Below are 21,168 nucleotides of genomic sequence, written 5' to 3'. Positions count from 1 at the left end.
GCGTGCAAACGCCGCAGGACCTGGGCTGATGTCTTCGGTTGCAGGTGTCAAGCCTGGTAAACACCTCTGCATTTGATAGTGGCATTACAGGGGAGCCTCTCGGAGTGCCCTTCTGACAGCAGGAAGACCATTTCTATTAACACAGTTAATGACCTGGGCCTTTAGTGATTGTCAGCTCGTGTGTCTAACACCAGCTGTTCTCCCTCCCGTTGGCTGACATTTTTGCCGGAGCTTTTCGTTAGGAGTGCCTGGCGCTCTCTGACTGTTACGAAGTAGCCAAAAGAACTGGCCCGAGTTCAGCGAACTGTCCTGGGAGACAGCCATCTAACTTTCAGTAGTTTCACCCTTTAAACAGAATAACGAAAGCCTTCCTGATCTTTTACCGCACAGCACGCTCGGCAGGCCCTGGTCGGTCGTCGCGGAGACGGCTCCACGCATTGGCTCATTAGTGCCGGGTGTTAGAGCCCTGAAAGAGGGCAGCTTGAGTAATGAGAGACCTCAGCTTCCTGTGACCACAACACTTGCATGTAGAGAACTACATTAACACCGACCCCTGTGCCTCCTTAATCCTGCCTCTGTTCCTGCCCACATAGGTTACCTCAGAGTCATGAGGGAAGCAAGTCTCAGGGTCAGATGACTCAGTCTAGTTATTGGAGAACTGCCAGAAGCTTTGAGAGGACTCTGTTCTAATGGTGGTCACTTTTGCAGTAATGTGATTTGCTGGATTAAAAAGGTCAGACTTTCGTTGGAACATATCGTCTTACCTTTCCCCGAAAGAACAGTGATTATGGCTGTGTTGTGATGGAGTGTGAGCAGGGTCCGTGTCAAACACAGAGGCTGAATGAGGGTGTTATCCCCTAGTTTGTGAAATCATTTTCACTAGAGTACAGCTAGAATAAAGAGAGACCACTTGCAGGCACGTATGTTTTGAGGAGTTTTATATTACAACCTTGAAGTAGTGAATTTACACAGGAGTTCTAAAAAATATATTATCCATTAAAGACCTTAACATACAGCTCACTTGTTCATCCTCCATATCTTCCATTCCTTTCTAGAATCTATCAAACACAAAAATGTAAAAGGTTCTTCCTCCTGCAAACATAATAATTACAGATTGATGAGCAGGAACAAAGAACCTCTGTGTGTGTGTGTGGGGGGGGGGGGGGGTTTGTGTGTGTGGGTGTGTGTGTGTGGGAGTGTGTGTGTGTGTGTGTGTGTGTGTGTGTCTGTTTGTGAGTGTGTGTGTGTGTGTGTGTGTGTGTGTGTGTGTGTATGCGCATGCTCATGTGTGTTTGTATATGTCTTTTAGTTTCCTTCCCAATCCAGTTCTGTGTCAAGAATATTTCTGCTCTTCATGTTAGAAATTGACAGAGAGAGTAAGGGAAAGGCACTAGGAAACAGGCTGACAGCCAGAGGACTAAAATAAAGATGAGAACTCACAAACAAGAATCCTGGAAACTGGCACACACAGAAGAAAGTCATTTCTTTGTGCAGGTATGTGTGTGTGAGTGTGTGTGTGTGTGTGTGTGTGTGTGCGTGCGTGTGTGTGTGTGTGTGTGTGTGTGCGTGTGTGTGTGTGTGTGTGTGTGTGTGTGTGTGTGTGTTGGGGGTGCGGGGGGCTGAGAGAGATTGGCACTTAAATTTGCAGTTGGCACACAATGTAATAAGCCAAACAGTTGCGTACAACAGGTAAACACAGAGAGAACAATCAAAGAATGGCCAAGCCTGTCATCAACAGTTTCTTAAAACACAGTTCACCTCCCACCAGCCAGGAAAGTGTGTTTGTGCAGACATAATCAGAAATGAAGCAGGACTCTCCAGAGTCACTTTCATAGGGCTGTATTCCACATTCACTGGCTGTATTGGGGAGGGGCCTAGTGACTCTCAGAACAGCTTTGATTTTGCATGGCTTTGCATTGAGATTTTGGTTGATACGTTTGCATCACGTAATTGCTGAGGATTTATCACTTACACATTCCTGGTACAAATCTTCCAATTTACCACATCCCATTGGTGTTTGAATGGATCTGGATCTGCTGACTGTGGAGGCCACTGAAGTACTGAACTCACTGCCATGGTCACGGAACCGACTTGAGATGACATCACATGCTGGAAGCAACCTATTTAAGATGGGTCAGCTGGGGCCATACAGGAAGACACATAGTCAACAGCTATAAAGAGAGAGGATATGACTTTCAAATGATGCCTGATTGGTATTAATGGGCCCGTTGTGTGCCAGGAAAAAAAAATTCCCCACACCACTACCAATCTACAGTTTATGCCAAATTCTGACCCTGCCATCTGCACGTTCCGGCAGAAATCAATATCTAGAGCCCAGGCGATTTTTCAGTCTTTATCTGTCTACTGCTGATGAGCCTGTTCCCACTGACTCCTGTTCACCCTGTGCTTGGCGAACTGAAGAACCTGGTGTGTTCTCCTACTATTGCCATCCATTCACTGCCCCTTATATAGCCCCTTCTGTTGCTGTTTTAACCCGTTCGACCCACCGCTTGACGCGTTGTACATTCTGAGAGGTTTTACTGCCCACCGTGGTTGTAAAGAGTGCTTAGTGTAGTGACCATAGCCCTCCTGTCAGCTCAAACCAACCTGGCCCTTCTCCTCTGCCTTCTCTCACAAAAAGAGAGAAATTATTGTGTGAAGGTCCCAGGAGATCAGCAGTTTCTGAAACTAACCTGTTCAAACTAACCTGTCTAGCACCAACACTGAGTGAGACTTCACATGATATTTAATGCAAAAATTAACAGAAGCTTTTGACCCGTGTCTGTATGATTATATGCAGCGTGCTGCTGCTACATGATTGGCTGATGGATAATTACATAATTACATGAATTGGTAGGTTTACTGTTGTTTCTAATAAAGTGGCCCATGAATGTAGCACTGCACAGAATGCCGCTCTCTGCCATAATGATATTGCATGAGGCTGCGATATGCAAAATCTAACAAATCACGTTTCTTGTTTGCTGTGAGTGCCCTGCCCAATCACATTCATTCAAGATGACTGGGTGAATAACAGCGGTCACATGATCCAACAAACATTACTAGTTTTGATGTGAAAAAGACTGGTTGTTCAAAGTGTGTGTGTGTGTGTTTGTGTGTGTGTGTGTGTGTGTGTGTGTTTGTGTGTCTGTCTGTCTGTGTGTGTGTGTGTGTGTTTGTGTGTGTTTGTGCGTGTGCATGCGCGTGTGCGTGTATGTTTGTGTGTGTGTGTGTTTGTGTGTGTGTGTGTGTGTGTTTGTGTCTGAGTTTGTGCGTGTGCGTGTGTGTGTGTGTTTGTTTGTGTGTTTGTGCATGTGCGTGTGTGTGTTTGTGTGTGTGTTTGTGCATGTGCGTGTGTGTGTATGTTTGTGTGTGTGTGTTTGTGTGTGTGTGTGTGTGTTTGTGTGTGTTTGTGCGTGTGCATGCGCGTGTGCATGTATGTTTGTGTGTGTGTGTGTTTGTGTGTGTGTGTGTGTGTGTTTGTGTCTGAGTTTGTGCGTGTGCGTGTGTGTGTGTTTGTTTGTGTGTTTGTGCATGTGCGTGTGTGTGTGTGTGTTTGTGTGTGTGTTTGTGCATGTGCGTGTGTGTGTATGTTTGTGTGTGTGTGTTTGTGTGTGTGTGTGTGTGTGTGTTTGTGTGTGTTTGTGCGTGTGCATGCGCGTGTGCATGTATGTTTGTGTGTGTGTGTGTTTGTGTGTGTGTGTGTGTGTGTTTGTGTGTGAGTTTGTGCGTGTGCGTGTGTTTGTTTGTGTGTTTGTGCATGTGCGTGTGTGTGTGTGTGTGTGTGTGTTTGTGTGTGTGTTTGTGCATGTGCGTGTGTGTGTATGTTTGTGTGTGTGTGTGTGTGTGTGTGTGTGTGTTGTGATGCCATTAATTCCAACACTCTGCTTCCTGTCACCATCTTCATTTGTATTCTGTCCATGTGCCTTCTGCTCCAGCGGCTACAGAGCGAGGGAACTGCAATAAACGATCGACTCTCTTCAGCAGAGTTCAAACAAAGGAAGTCAGTAACAAAAATACTTGTCTGTCTATGTGCCAAGCCACATATGCTAAAAGGACAATGGCCATCATCTGTACTGATCTCTGTATCATCGAGCAGGTGCCCTACCCCCAGCGTCTGAAAGGAAAAGAAGTGAATGTTATAGACCTCCATTCAACCCGGTCTGACATCAGCAGAGACCATCATTACACTCCTTTATGGAGTCCCATAAAGCACCACACGCCTCCGGTCGCAGGCTGCTCAAAGGAAACCCAAATAAATAATATATAAATAAAAATAAAGAATAATTTTTATCATATAGTTTTATCATAACAGTTTTATCAAACTGTTCCCACTGTCAGACCAGAAGTGCTCTACAGACAACAGCATGTCCAATGTGTGTAAGAACGCTTGATGTTCTTAATTTCGCTATTAAAACCATATTGTTTAAATTCGATTCCACGTGCTTGTGAGGTGTGAATGGAGGAGCAGTGAATTCAGTTGGAGCCAAGTGGAGCCTTGCTCGGAAAATCTCCATCAACTTCATCACGTCTCCTCAGTCTGACATGGCTGCTTCCCCTCTTCCTCTGTGTATCAGTGCATCTGCAGTTCAGACCCGAGTTCAGCTCCAGGGAGGGCACTTTTTTAGAAGTGTTCCACTTTATTTTTGGGAGAATTGTTTTCCATTGCTAGGATACAGATCTTTTGGATTTATAATAAACAAGTCAAGTACTTCCCAAAGGAAAATCCATCACACTAAAATGTCCTGCTTCTCTGGAAACTGTACTTTACTACAATTCTCTCTCTCTCTCTCTCTCTCTCTATATATATATATATATATATAGAAAGAGAGAGAATCTATATATAGAGAGAGAATATAGAGAATCACCTGGAATCTTCATCTCTCTCTCTCTCTCTCTCTCTCTCTCTCTCTCTCTCTCTCTCTCTATATATATATATATATATATATATATATATATATATATATATATATATATATAGAGAGAGAGAGAGAGAGAGAGAGAGAGAGAGAGAGAGAGAGAGAGAGAGATGAAGATTCCAAGTGAGCTTCCAGTGTGTACTATAATAAAACATGTAGAGATATTAAAAATTGTAGTGAAGTACACAAGGTTTCCAGAGAAAGTCCTTCATCAGCTGTGCATATATATAAAATGCTGCATTCACAACAATTGCAATCTATGGAAATACTGGAGTCCTCTAAAGTGACTAATGATGGCCAGCTAGTGCAACATTAATGGTTTTTGTGGTAGTATGTAGCCAAGAAATCACTATAATGTTGAAATCCTACCTGATCTATAACATTATGCTAAGTATTTTTTCATTATCCAGTTGACAACTTGCTAACTAAAGAGGTAAAAACAAATGATCACTAAATGCCCTGTTGAACTGTGCACAGTTTAAATGATCATTAAATTGTCATTTATGTGTTCATTTGAGCCGAAAGTGTCTGCTCCTAGCTGTCTGAGGCTCTTACACGAGCTCCAAGCTGAAATGGAGCCTTTTTTTTTTTATTTTGGGGGATTAAAGCGCTGTGACTTAATGAATCTGTTGTGTTAGTCTTGTTGTTGTTGTTGTTTTATTTCTAAAAAGGGAGCATGTTTTGATAGTTAATCATGTATTTGTGGTGCTGTCATAGTTTCATCATTTGTCCTCTTTTCTTGTGCTTTCTAGCTCTTATGTAATGGCTCTGCTTGCCACTGTACTAAACAAAGCTTAAAATATCTGGACCGGAGGACTCAGACAAAACAAAATGCCATTGTTGAATTAACACTTACAGTGCTCAATGAACGCTTACATTGTTCTTCTAACAGGTGTTCACTCAAGACTTGGATTTTTTCTGTCTATGGTATAATTTCTAATAATATACAGTAATTATCACACAAAAAGTGCTGAGTTGCATACATAAATGTGTATAAAATGTGATTTTCTCTCCCACACACACACACACACACACAATTTCTCATTCACACTGTGCGTGTGTGTGTGTGTGTGTGTGTGTGTGTGTACGAGCGGGGGGGGGGGGGGGGGGGTTGTCCTCTAATCTCTCACAGTGCACATCACACTGGCATTCAGAGGTCTGTTATCTCACCAGAATGACGCTGCATGTTCTACTCAACATCCTGCTGAAATACACGGCAATTCTTTCCACATACAACACGCACCCGACCCACACCAAAGGAACCATACACAAAGGAATGGACACCACCACAGAGAGAGAGACGGAGGGAAAGAGAAAAGAGAAAGGGAGAGCGAGACGGAAACGGAGAGGCATGGCCCTGCCTCACTGCACTTGTGTTCATTTCTCGGGAGACAAAACACACACAATCAGCCCGAAAGTTGTAAAGCAAGCAGCCAACAGCCGGCTCGAATAAAAGAGCTGCTCCGTTAATTCTGAAAAATGATTTCATACCAAGCATCTGTCAGCAGGCGCTGCTACCACGGTTACCATCAGACTGTGCCTGAGTGGTAAAGGAAGAGACAGAGTGAGAGAGAGGAGAGAGAGAGAGAGAGATAGAGATGAATGTGTTTATGTCGATGAGAAAACGAGAGTGAGAGAGAGAGACAGAAAGGGATGCTTGTGTGTATGTGTGTTTGAGAAAGAGAGCGAGAAGGATGCGTTTTTTTAACCTTTGTGAGCGAGAAACAAAGAAAGAATGAGAGAACGATGTGTGTGAAAGGGCTTCATCAATCACTCTTGATTGATTGAGGCTGCTTACAGAGCTTATAGAGCTTAGAAGCTCTTCCACTTCCGAATTTAGTGTTAAAAACACCGAAAATGCACACTTTGCATTTGCAGGACTCGTCAAGCTGCGGTGCTGCCACCAAAGAGAACAACTGTGGGATCATAATTAGATCTGTTCAGTCACAGAGTTCCAGGAGTTATTCCTCAAAGCAATTCAATTCAAATACAGAGCTCCCGCGTGGTCACGTCCGTGGCAACGCCCCATGGAGGCCTCCGCCCATCTGCTTCTCCTGCTTATTAGCCACCAGCTGCTCCCCCTCGTTACACACCCGAGGAGGATTTCCTTAGTTATTTATTCTACTGTTTTTGCCTTTTTCTTCCTGCTTCTGATGATCCTGTTTGCCCCTGCTCAAATTTGGACTGTTTTGCTGCTGGTGTTTGCCTGCCTCTGATCTGATGTTGTTTTGATTCTCTTTCCTGTTGTTGTTTGTTGTTGTTTCAAATAAACCTAACATCTTCACTCACACCTGCCTCCTGTCATTAGCAGGCTTGCTGCACACACAGTACACCATCTCCCCATAGTGGGGGCCACTGGGCCACCATGACCAACCCGATCTCAGGATTCCTGTATTTATTACAAGCTTAGAGCTCTCAGTCCAAACATTTCAAATTAAAAGCACAACACTACCAACATCACATTAGTGAGTGGTATCCATTAGTGAGTCCAACTGCTGGTTGTGAAGCTGTTCCTCAGAGTCTGCCGCCCATGTGCAGACCAACTGTTACACCACAGGCCTACGCTGGTCTACTGATGGAAGCAACACAAAACTCTATGGAGAAGGATCAAAAATGAATGTTTAAAAAATTGGTGAAAATATTCATAAATCCTACATCTTCTTTAATAGGCTTTAATGATTAAGAAGAAGTCTAAGGGCCAAAGATACTGACCAACATTCATTGTTTTGGGGAGATACTACAAATCAAAACTTGTGTGCGAATCAGAAAAGAAAGAGAGAGGAGATGATTAATGCACAGCATTAACAAATAACTAACAAATGACTTCCTGCCAATGGCATTTTGAAATACAAAGAACCACTTCTTAAAGCTACTGGCCCTGATCAAGAGTTTACAGTTCTTATTATTTATTATGTATTTTTTTATTTATGTACAGTTTACTGTGGTTATACTGGTGCATAATATCAAACCCCTTGAATTTGCTGATATATGTATGTACCGTAAACTATTCTGGTCAAGTTGGTGTCATTCTAGCATGTTTACTGCTTGCTTTGGTAAAGGAATAACTGTCACCACTGATGCTCCGAAGGAAGATGTGCCGAATCCAACATACTCTCGCTGGCTCACATTTAGCATTTAGCAGACGCTCTTATCCAGAGCAACATACAGCAGTGCTTTGCCATTTACTCATAGAATGTATCCTAGCCAGTACTCGAGGTTAGAGTTCAAGATACCACTGAACTAGAATACTGCTGAAATACAGGGATCAGTGCTGGAACCTAGAAGTGTGAAACAAGCATATGTCTATAACAGACAACGATAAGTGCAATTACAAACTATATCAAACTATACGTGCTAGAGCTTGTTACCCAACAGGTGCAGGATCACAAAGAGCAGCACTGAAAATAATGTCCCAGTGGGGTGAGTCAGGACAACATCAGCGTCTTTGTCAATCCCCTGGGGGGTGGGTGTAGGGTCCGAGGGGGCTGCCAGTCTTCCAATAGTTTACTAACTTTCTATGACATGTTTTACATTTACATTTACGGCATTTAGCAGACGCTCTTATCCAGAGCGACTTACAAAGTGCTTGGTCATTTACTCATAGAGTATATCCTAGTACAGTACAGTAGGTTAGAGTCCAACATACCAATGAACTAGAATACTGTAGAATACGGATCAATGCTGATACCTTTATTATATTATTATTCCCCTTCTCTTTTTCAACAGCAGATTGACAGCTCTGCCATGGGGGCGTGGTCTAACATAAGACTGAACCCCAGGAGGGGGCAGGCAGGTGGGAGTGGCTGGGAATGAACTGAGTGATTGATCACATCTGTTTGTCCAACTCACATTACCTTATTGTTAATGGGTAGGGTACAGCTTGACCCTGAGGTAAAGGGATGATAATGATAACAAGTCAACATGCTTGTGAATAGCCTGAGTTTTTTGTTTGTTTGTTTGTTTGTTAGTCGCAGAACATGGGCCACATTTTTTTTAAGTTTTAAGACTTCTCTGAACTTGGTGTACTCATATCTAGTGCACAGCCATCTCTTGCTATGAAATTATAAAGAGCCATGGTGTTCCTATGACAGTATACGCTACACAGGTTAGGCCAAGAAAATCCTTCATCATACAGTTTGATAAATAATGAACAATAGTTTTTGTCATGCTAATGTGGTTTATTTGCTAGAGATAAATTGTTCTTTTACACACTAATTCCCTTGTGCCTGTTTAGCACTATGATCTTAAATGCACAATTACACCATATAATAAAACAAGCAAGTAACACATTTGACATTGAACAGATGTACCATTAAATGAGAAACGCAATTAGGTGTCATTCAGCTAGAATGTTCATAGTGTCAGTCTCAGTCTTGTAATTTATACCACATACAATACAATTACTCATGGTGTAATAACCACATGAATCTATGATGTCAAAATCATCATTTCACATAAATGGTTTGCTCTCTCTCTCTTTCTCCCCCTCTCTCTCTCACACACGCACACACACACACACACACACACACACACACACACACACACACACACACACACACACACACACACACACACACACACACACAAATTACTTCCTCTGGTAAACAATCAGGCTGCATTCATACCTTTACTAATGACAGATCAGTGTGCAGCCTAGCGACAGCTCAGCACGCATACCAGCACAACAGCAGGAGACACCCAGGCAAACCTCGCTCTGACACGCTGCAGCACATTACCACCGGACATGAAGATCATGGGACCCGAGATTGAGTGCGCTAGAGTTTATGGACGCATGTGCCAACCAATCAGAGCACTGTATCACATTTCAAACAGGTGGTTACATTTCACCTTGGTGAGTTGTGGAAGTAATATAGGTCTATGACTCTGGACAATTTCCCAACACATAATTTTTACTCTCTTCCTCTTACTGCCAAGAAGGAAAAAATAAGCTAGTAATTAAGTTTCCCACATTAATAGATTTCGATCTTCTCTTGTTCTCCATTTCTTTTCTGTCAAGGCTTTTCTGGCTCTGGTCCATGTTAATGTATTAATGAATTAATTAGGAAATCTATTGTTATCAACTTCCAGGCGCCTTTGTACTGTTCGTGGCTTTTGCTGCATATTTACTGCAGGTACACAGTGTTATGGGAAATGGTTGCTGGACTGGGTTTGGAGCGAATCAGTACGCTGAATTTCTAATGTAGCATTCTGCATTGTACTCACTGGTCCATGCCAAGTTTAATGGAAGCAATAACAGATTGATTGGCAGATACATGTCTATGATGCCTTTATAAGGACAGCTGGTGATTTAACTGAAAGGCGATTCCCACCTTAAATGCATTTAAAAGGATCAATAATGAGTATGAAAGGGTGATTCAAATCCCTGGTTTTCCATCAAAAACCGGCGAGATGTAATTCCTTAACCTAATGCCATCTGGAGGGGTTTACCAATTATGTACCTGGCCCTGGGCTCCAGGGCGTCATGCTGGCAAGCCGGCAGGTCCCAGAAGAGCCTCCCGCACCAGGGACATAAACGATGAATTCATTGAGGAATGAAGGGATGCAAAACAGCAGGATGTCTGGGAACATTTCGCTATATTACTGGGTTGATCGGGTTGGAGCACGCATCAACGACCTTGCTCTACAGGAATGACTCTGGAGGCCTCGTTCATTTCTGCTTGACCCGCTCCAGTGGGACTGATGAACAGACTGACCCAGTGCTGACCCGCTCCACTGAGACTGATAAAGACACTTGATGGCAAATGCTACGTGGTGCCGTTCTATACATCTCAGGCCAATTAAAGCGGCACGGAGAGTCACTCCCTCCTTCTGAAAGGATAGCAAAGCCTGTGGGGAGACGCCGTGGGGAGGCCGAGGTGTGATGGATGGCACTGCTCTGCTCTACTGGCCGCCCTGATCTGGCACCCGCTCTGCTGTAACGACTGCGTCGCCCTAAGCGAGTGTGCGTGGGTAATTCCGGAGAAATGTCTGGGCAATTACAGCTCCCACGGGCGCTTCCTGCAGCATCGGCAAAACACAGACAGCCGGGTGAAACGCACGGGCCGATAATATCCTTCCGTGACCCAGAAACACAGAAAAAGGAAAGACAAAAAAAATAAGCCGGACCCGAGGATTCCCAGCAGAACGCTGACCAGAGCATCACACTGCCTCTGCCAGTTTGACCTCTTACAAAAGCGCATCCTCTTCCCCAGATGAGTGACACAAATGCACCTGGCCACGGACAAGATGTAAAAGAAAATGTGATTCATTGCACCAGGCCATCTTCTTCCATTGCTCCATGTTCCAGTTCTGACATTCATATGCCCATTGTAGGAGCTTTTGGGTTTGGCTACGCAGCCCTATATACAGCTGTGAGTGCTCTGTGTGCTCTGACACTTTTCTGTCATAGCCAGCATGAATGTTTTCTGCAGTGCGTGCTACAGTGGCTCTTCTGTGGGATGTGACCATGGCGTACCGGAAGCACCCCACAGGTCGTGCCGTTTTGGAGATGCCTTGACCCGGTCGTCTAGCTGTCACAATTCGGCCCTTGTCAAAGATCCTTACGCTTGCTCATCTTTCCTGCTTCCAAAACATCAACTTCAAGAAGTTCGACTGTTCACTTGCTGCTTAATATATCCCACCGCTTAACAGGTGGCACTGTAACGACATAATGTTATGCACTTCACCTGTTCCTTAGCCTGTTGTGAGCTATAAGCATAGGATCACTACTTTATCTATATATATCAATAACTCCAGGAGCTTGACAGCATTAACGTGTCCAGGGCTCCAGCCCGGCCAGCGTGTTGCGGTCTGTCAGAAAGGAGAATGTGGTGTAGTGTGTCATTCTGCCACTGATGTCAGACAGCAATAGTGCGGGTCAGTGAGGAGGGTGAGTAGAGGAGAGATAGAGGACTCCCTGCTCTGCGCTAGTCAAGCAGTCCACATCAGGACTTCGCTGTGGCTTTGCTCAACTGAACGGAGCTTCTTCAAGAAATGTGTGTGTGTGTGTGTGTGTGTGTGTGTGTGTGAGAGAGAGAGTGCAAGTGACAGAGAGAGTAAGCGAGCTTATGGAGGGGTACCATAGTGATGATGCAATTGACACTTTCATAATGGCTTCAGTATGTAAACTATATTTATCTGCGTGCATGCACACACACACACACACACACACACACACACACACAGTTTCCCTGCAATGTCTTTTCCATTATCAGTCTCTCAAACACTCATCAGTGAATGCAGTGTCATTTCAGTTTCACAAAAGATAAAGTCCCAGTGGGAGTGTGGCATATACACAGAAGAGAGAAACATACACAGAAAGAGAGGAAGAGAGATGGAGGGAAAGGGGAAGAATGAGTGAGACAGAGAGAGAATAGTTTGTCAGCTTTTCATTGTCTGTATAATGATTAATAAATGATTAATACATTTTTAACAAGGCTTTGGTGAAACTGCAATAGAACATTAGGCCAGCAACGAGTTACATTTAATAAAAAAAACACGAAACAGATACATAAAGAGGCATAAAGAGTGAGTATAAAAGTGTGTGAGAGAGATTGACACATGGAGAGTAAGTGTGTTTGTGTGTGAAAGAGAACGTAAGTGAGAGAGAGAGAGAGAGAGAGAGAGAGAGATTCTCTGTGGTGCAGTGTGGGTGTATAGGAGTACTCGTCCTTTCTCCACTGACACACCACTGTGAGCGTTTTCTGCTTACGCTTTCCTCCTCTTTCGTTTGCCTTTCTGGTTGTCACTAATCGGTTCAGCTCTGCTCCATCCATTAAAACTCTGACTTGATTGGAATGAGAGCTTTAATTCGAACTTTAACACCGCCACATCCACCCACTCGATTCAGCTCTACTTTGTATAGTTTGCGACGTTTCAAGAAGCAGCTTTGCAATCCCCTAATGAGCAAGCTGCAGATGACAGTGGTGTGGGAAATGCTCCCTGAGACAGCATGGAGATGCAGTCTCAAGCCAAACCTCAAAGGTGGAGCTTTGCTTTTTCTGGGTGATATCAAACTCGCACTGTCAGCAAGGGCACACTTCACAGCTGCTCCTCCGGCCAGCGAAGGACCAGCCATTCTCACTCATCTGTCATTTTCAGGGTGCTTTATGCTTGATACAATATAATAATGCCTCCAGAGCTGGTCTCCACTAACCAAGGGGCAGGGCAGCTGTACTGAAAGGTCTGATTCATTATTCTGTCCCAAAGGTCTCCCAGTTTGGATGTGTTGTCAGGCTGCTACACTTGAGGTGCGCCAGAGTGTGGGCGAAGTAGCCGGTTCCCATGGGCCCTCACAGATTTTCGGACACCTTCAGCCGTCTTAAGTTTGGTGTGGGTGCGTTGGGTCCTCCAGTCTGCTCGTCTGCACCGTGAGCAGTCCCGTGAGGACAAGCTCATACAGCACCGAGCACCCGGAGGCACACCGCTGGTTGGCTTGACTTGACAATTTCGAATTTCTTAGTTAAGGTCAGTTTTCCCATGGTTACACATCTTTTGGTTTTCTTCATTTTGACCACTCAGATTTTTATGGTACTGAGACTTTTATGGTTGCTGGTACTTTCGGCTGACATAATACTCCTGGTTATAGCTGTTTCCTTGAAAGATACTTGGGGGATGAGATAGAAAGAGAGAGAAACTGAGAGCGCTGAGGGCAGAAAGAAAGAGAGAAGATAGACAGAGAAAGAGAGAGAAGGAGCAGTAATATATAAGTGCAAGGTCTTCAGCAGGCCAGTAGCAGCAACTGCGGTAGTGAGTGAGTGGACAGACTTCGTCCTCCGTCACACGCTGACAGAGTGTAATGGCCTCTGCTAATGGAAGTCTGACTGAGCACGCTCAGTACAGCATACCCCTCCCCCTTTCTGTCTCTAAACCTCCCTCCTTCAGAGAGAGAGAGAGAGAAAGAGAGAGAGAGAGAAAGAGAGGATGGGGAAAGAAGAGAAAGAGGAAAACAGAATGGTCACGCACAATCGGAGCACTGCAGTCAGTCCGTCTGCTTGAAAAACAGCACTCATCTGCACACACCCAACCCACACACACACACAAACACACACACACACACACAAGATACAGGGGAAGAGAAAGAGAGAACACAAGAGAGAGAGAGAATGGGCATATGACAAAAAGAAAAAAGACAGACAGATATAGAGATATAAAGAGAGAAAAAGAGAGGAGGTCAGTTTGTATCATTCCAGGAGGAGGTCCAGCACACTATCAGAAGCACCTCTGAATTTATTTTCACACCAGGGGTCGAAACAGTGACAGTTTAATATGCCCAGCACTACCCTCGGTCCTAACATTACTCAAGCACATACACACACACAGAGAATCACCGGCCAGCAAGTGTGTGCAAACGCACGCACACACACACACACACACACACACACACACACACACACACACACACACACACACACACACACCAAACAGATTAAATCAAATTAATTAGGCATTAAAAGAAACTTTCCACTAAGTACTTAAGCACTATTTTCATATAGTTAGTAAGTATAATCTCAGCACTGACCTAACACAGTGACCTCTGTGAGTGTAGGCTGTACCCACCCCCTCAAACACTTAAGTCAGCATCTTACTTTCCCGACCTGGAAGCCAGCCACTTGCTGCTTGCTGTCCGGGATTTAACGGGTCAGCGGCTCCCATCACGGTTTCTGTCACGGCCACCGGCCCACAGGGAGAGGCACCGCAGCCAGAGATGTGTTGAGAAACAATGGGTGCAGCCTAGCAGGGACGTCCCGTCATGATGACAGACGGATCTGCCAACCGGACGACACCTGCTCCCATAGAGACTGGGAGCCGGCCAGTGGGGCGAGGTGGGTGGGAGCGAGGGGTTGGGAGAGGGGAGGGGCGTGTGAACAGTGAGATATGTGTGGGTTGTTCCGGTGTTTCGCTTCAGTGTTAATGTGATTTTCTTGGATCAGTCTCCTGGTGGAAGAAGACACCCAGCAATGCTATGGAGCAGACCCCCACTCGCATGCACACAAATACAAATACACTCACCGACAGACACACACGCACACTCACAGACATGCACACACACGCTCACAGATATGCACACCCACACACAAATACACGATCACAGACACGCACATATGCGCACAAACACATGCCCGCTCACAGGCATGCACACACACTCACAGATATGCAAACATGCACTTACAGATATGCAAACATACACTCACAGATATGCAGATGCAGACAAACAAGGGCATATTTACATCCAAAAACACATATGCAGAAACACAGACACGTATATGTGCACAAACACACCCTCACTCATAATGTGTTTAGGTAAATGTATTTGAAAGAATTAGCCTTTCCACCTCTGTGCTTAAAAATAACTCTCTCTCTCTCTCTCTCTGTCTCTCTCTCTCTCTCTCTCTCTCTCTCTGTCTCTCTCTCTCTCTCTCTCTGTCTCTCTCTCTCTCTCTGTCTCTCTCTCTCTCTCTCTCTGTCTCTCTCTCTCTCTCTGTCTCTCTCTCTCTCTCTCTCTGTCTCTCTCTGTCTCTCTCTCTCTCTCTCTCTCTCTCTCTCTCTCTCTCTCTCTCTCTCTCTCTCTCTCTCTCTCTGTCTCTCTGTCTCTCTCTCTCTCTCGCTCTCTCTCTCTCTCATTAGCAAAGCACTGGGCAGACTCACAGTCACAGGTGAGAGTCTCATAGCCTGCTTCCATTTGTCCCCAATTACTCAACATCTTTAGTCATCATGAATGCACATGTGAGTACAAGAACAAAGAACTGAGTACTACACTTAAAAATACATGTTAGGGGCAAGACCCATCATTACACTGATAACAGTGAAATCCAAGACCCTAACATCATCACACTGATAACAATGAAATCCAAGACCCTAACATCATTACACTGATAACAGTGAAATCCAAGACCCTAACATCATTACACTGATAACAGTGAAATCCAAGACCCTAACATCATCACACTGATAACAATGAAATCCAAGACCCTAACATCATTACACTGATAACAGTGAAATCCAAGACCCTAACATCATTACACTGATAACAGTGAAATCCAAGACCAACACTGATAACAGTGAAATTCAAGACCCTAACATCATTACACTGATAACAGTGAAATCCAAGACCCTAACATCATTACACTGATAACAGTGAAATCCAAGACCAACACTGATAACAGTGAAATTCAAGACCCTAACATCATTACACTGATAACAATGAAATCCAAGACCCTAACATCATTACACTGATAACAGTGAAATCCAAGACCCTAACATCATTACACTGATAACAGTGAAATCCAAGACCCTAACATCATTACACTGATAACAGTGAAATCCAAGACCCTAACATCATTACACTGATAACAGTGAAATCCAAGACCTACACTGATAACAGTGAAATCCAAGACCTACACTGATAACTGTGAAATCCAAGACCCTAACATCATTACATTGATAACACTGAAATCCAAGACCTACACTGATAACAGTGAAATCCAAGACCCTAACATCATTACACTGATAACAATGAAATCAAAGACCCTAACATCATTACACTGATAACAGTGAAATCCAAGACCCACACTGATAACAGTGAAATCCAAGACCCTAACATCATTACACTGATAACAGTGAAATCCAAGACCCTAACATCATTACACTGATAACAGTGAAATCCAAGACCCTAACATCATCACACTGATAACAATGAAATCCAAGACCCTAACATCATTACACTGATAACAGTGAAATCCAAGACCCTAACATCATTACACTGATAACAGTGAAATCCAAGACCAACACTGATAACAGTGAAATTCAAGACCCTAACATCATTACACTGATAACAGTGAAATCCAAGACCCTAACATCATTACACTGATAACAGTGAAATCCAAGACCTACACTGATAACAGTGAAATCCAAGACCAACACTGATAACAGTGAAATCCAAGACCTACACTGATAACAGTGAAATCCAAGACCCTAACATCATTACACTGATAACAATGAAATCAAAGACCCTAACATCATTACACTGATAACAGTGAAATCCAAGACCAACACTGATAACAGTGAAATCCAAGACCCTAACATCATTACACTGATAACAGTAAAATCCAAGACCCTAACATCATTACACTGATAACAGTGAAATCTATCCATGTGGCAAAAGCCCATGTGATACTAACACTTAGGTAGGAGAATTAACTTAGTGTTAAATTTGGTCAAGCTAGAATATTTTAAACATTGTCTTTTTCTGAACACACCAGTTAGATGAGAAACAGAACTATAGGATTGGCTGGTAGGTTTGTCTTTGACAGAGAGCTATAGGCTCGACTGGTAGACACAGAGCCATAAGATTGACTGGTAGCTATCTCATTGACAGAGAGCTATAGCATCGGTTGTTTGGTATTTGACAGAGCTACAAGATCGACTGGTAGGTATCTCTTTGACAGAAAGCTATAGGATTGGCAGGTAGTCATTCTATGACAGAGAGCTATATGATTAGCTGGTATGTATCTGTGACAGAGAGCTATATGATTAGCTGGTAAGTATCTCTGACAGAGAGCTATAGGATCGGCTGGTAAATATCTCAGACAGAGAGCTATAGGATTGGCTGGTAAGTATCTCTGACAGAGAGCTATAGGATGGGCTAGTAATGATCTCAGACAGAGAGCTATAGGATGGGCTAGTTATTATCTCAGACAGAGAGCTATAGGATGGGCTAGTAATTATATCAGACAGAGAGCTATAGGATGGGCTAGTAATTATATCAGACAGAGAGCTATAGGATGGGCTAGTAATTATATCAGACAGAGAGCTATAGGATGGGCTAGTAATTATCTTAGACAGAGAGCTATAGGATGGGCTAGTAATTATCTTAGACAGAGAGCTATAGGATGGGCTGCTGGTCTTTACCATTTTGAGTAAGAGCACTATTGGCAGTAAAGTGTCAGTATGCTGAACATGTCCACACTGGAGCACACAGCAAACCTCCACTCAGGCACAGACATATACCGGACACGCTGCAAAAGCAGGGGAGGACCATGCATTAACACGCTCCATACTGACCAGTCTCGTGCAGCAGTCATTACTTCAAGGCTATAGAAGAAAGCTACACACACACACACACACTTGTGTGCATGCAGACATCTATGCATCCATGCACACATTCCTTACGTTAAAAGCATATGGCTGAAGTTGTGTGTGTGTGTGTGTGTGTGTGTGTGTGTGTGTGTGTGTGTGTGTGTGTGTGTGTGTGTGTGTGTGTGTGTGTGAGTACTGCAGTCTCAGCCACAGACTAAAGCCCTCACTCATCACTCATATCTCACTATACTATGCAAAAGGACTGGCATTTATATAGCACCAAATACACATGGCCATTAACCAACTTGCCCACACACACACATACACACACACACACACATATGCACACACGTGCACGCACACACACACATGCATACAGACACACACACACACACACACACAGATCCAGGATCTGTGTCTTCCCTCCAAAACCTCCATCTACCCTCACATTCAGCAATCCTCTACCCATCCATCCACCCAGCCATCTGTGCCATGAGGCCCAGGCAAATCTGACAAAATTTATCCCTGTGCTTCCAAGCAGGTAATTAGTCAAATGATGGAGCTGAGAGACAGACCCCGGTGGAGATGGAGGAGGATAAAGTGGAGAGACAATTCGGTGACTGAACTGGAGAGTTACTATGCCACACCCTGCCTGCAGCCTCAGACAGGCAGACGGAGCGAGAGAATTGATGAGTGAGAGAATGAATGAATGAACCAAGCGACTAGAGCATTTGCAGGTGAAAGAGGGATAGCGAGTGTGCGAGTCAGCTGATCGGACAGTGAGTGAGGATTTGCAAGGCTTCTGACAGCCCGCTGGACAGAGACCGCGAGCGCCGAACACACTCATTCTCCTTTGGCAGGGATCTGCTTTCAAAATTCTGAATGAAGATGCAAAATTCCAACAACAAAAAAAAAAGAGATCCCACCATCTTCTTTTTTCCCCCTTTTCTCATCGTATTTCCCTTTACTGTCTTACTAGCTACGTACGTCTGCAGACCGTCTTCTGAGTGACGAACATAAAGAATACCTTAAGATTGGCGAACTAAATTATTCTGAGCGGTCTAGGCACGCACTTTTAGTATGATGCCGAGGAAAATACGCTGTTGGCGCGTGTACACTAAACTGTACACCAAGGGGCAGCTCTTCAGAGAGCGCGCGGAAGGGTGGGGGTGGGGGGGGGGGGAATCCATCCGCAGCGTACAGGCTTCGCGAGGAAAGCCCTCGCGCATGGTGTATCCCCGTCACGTATCTGAGCCTCATCAGGCGCCCGCCGCGCACCCACAGCACATCAATGCGCCATCTCAAATGTGCCTGGTCGTACTTTGCTTTTTTTTTTTTTTCATTCAGCAATCAAATTCGATCAATAAGCGTGAAGGTCGTTTATGTCGCGCGAGGAAGCTTACAGTTTGAGCGTGTTAATTAAGAAGTGCGGAAAAATACGTCTACAGATATTTCCAAAACTGCTATGTAATTACTGGCCGTGGGTATTCTGCGTCAAAATCGAATTAGTTTCACAGATGAAGGGGCTATGTGAGTGCCCGTATACAGTAGTCTTGCATAAGCAATTACAATGCACTGAATTCAGATGGAATATTGCATGTCTGCCATAGAAAGGCGGGAAATATAACTAAGTATTTACAGAAACACATAATATACATACGAAATCACCGAAATTACCAGACAACGCATCACCGTTCAAAGTCATGTGAAAATTAACAGGGGATCACCGCACATTTAAACAAATAAAATCTGCTGGGTGCAATGCGTCGACAGCTATAACGGAAAAGTACAATCAAGAATAAGAAATGTTATTTTTCATCATAATATCAACGGTTGGACACGTGGATGTTAACCAGGGAGACTTTTCTCATGAGGGTCACATTGGTTCCAACACGATTCAAACTTAACTATCTTCGCAGAGACAACGGCAGCGCCTCTTATAGTGCACGCTTCTCTAAAAGATTACACCGAATACCGAACAGTGACGCGCTCTTTACACAGAAACATGCATTCAAACTACTACTTCTTGTGTTTTTATGGGACAGGCTCTGTTTTGAATGGCTGTCTGTTTTTATCATTAGTTCCAAACGAACAAGATAGAGACAGTCGAACAAGTTCAGATGTAATATTTGCACAGATTCGTTACATCGAGAACAATTCCCTAATGTTACAGTAATGTAAAGAATAAGGTTTACCTTATATACTAGTTGATCGTGTTGGTCGATGCAGACGCGGCCACGAGAAACATAGTGCTTTTATGTAGACAGAAAACCGGTCCCGCTTTTTTACGCTCGCTTTCTTTCCGCAGTTGCACTGGCAGTCACACAGTTGTAATTCACTCTCACTGACTGTAAAAACATCCACTCGCACTCAGTAGCATCCAACCAGGCGCGTCCTGGGAGGGGAGGGGACCTCAGGAACGCGCGTTGTACAACGTGATGAGTACGCGCATTGTTGTTAGCGCCAAAGCTTACGCTGGAAAAAAATAATGACCCAGTACAAACGAGACTATACCCATATCATGAATTAATAAATTCCTAAATTCCTTTTTGCAAATATATATACATGGCATATGTTTACTTGAATATATTCAAGAGGCGAGCTCTCCTTGAAGGTACAGTGCTGCACAGGTACAGTGCTGTAAGTGTTCTGGCCAGATACCATTAAAGGGGGGAACACTCCTAATAATAATAATAATAATAATAATAATCATGTGAATTCATAATGTCCATAGGCCCTCTCCTGCCTGCTGTACTGACAACTGCCCGTTAAGCTTCAAACCTGCTTCTTGGTCTTCAGTATTGAGATAATAAAAAGAGTGTTTACAGTAAAAAGAGGTTTAACATTGAATTATACATATTAATAACATAAAACATAAGGGAGTATAGAGGTTCTGTGTCCTTTTAAAATGATTTGTGTACAGGGCAGAGGCCTCTGCAGACTTCTGCAAAGGATACTGGGTAGGCTTCAGCAGACCTCAGTGTAAGATGTATTATCTCTCCATCAGGCTCAGGACAGTATAGAAAAACAATCTTCTTTAGGATAAGGTCAAGAGAAGTCTTCTCTTCGAATGCAGTGGTAACAGGTTCCAACTAGTGTGGGTACTAAATATCAGTTTGCATATATTGGCTAATGTATGGTTTGGATATAATGGTGAAAAATGCAAACACTAATA

The 21,168-nt window shown here is 43.8% G+C and overlaps 1 protein-coding gene across 3 annotated transcripts in view; it reads right to left on the bottom strand.

Moving 5' to 3' along the window:
- slc8a2b (solute carrier family 8 member 2b) overlaps positions 1–20,348 on the bottom strand; it is an 80,112-nt gene extending 59,764 nt beyond the window's left edge. For all 3 annotated transcript variants that reach the window (XM_035534139.1, XM_035534138.1, XM_035534141.1), the window contains exon 1: positions 20,189–20,348. The gene's annotated coding sequence lies outside the window, so the exon portion shown is untranslated. The remainder of the gene's footprint in view (positions 1–20,188) is intronic.
- Positions 20,349–21,168: the final 820 nt, after the last annotated feature.

Source organism: Electrophorus electricus, chromosome 15, assembly GCF_013358815.1.
Source record: "Electrophorus electricus isolate fEleEle1 chromosome 15, fEleEle1.pri, whole genome shotgun sequence".
NCBI classification, from domain to species: domain Eukaryota; kingdom Metazoa; phylum Chordata; class Actinopteri; order Gymnotiformes; family Gymnotidae; genus Electrophorus; species Electrophorus electricus.
The sequence above is the reverse complement of the archived record's forward strand: the minus strand, read 5'-3'. Positions and strand labels throughout refer to the sequence as shown.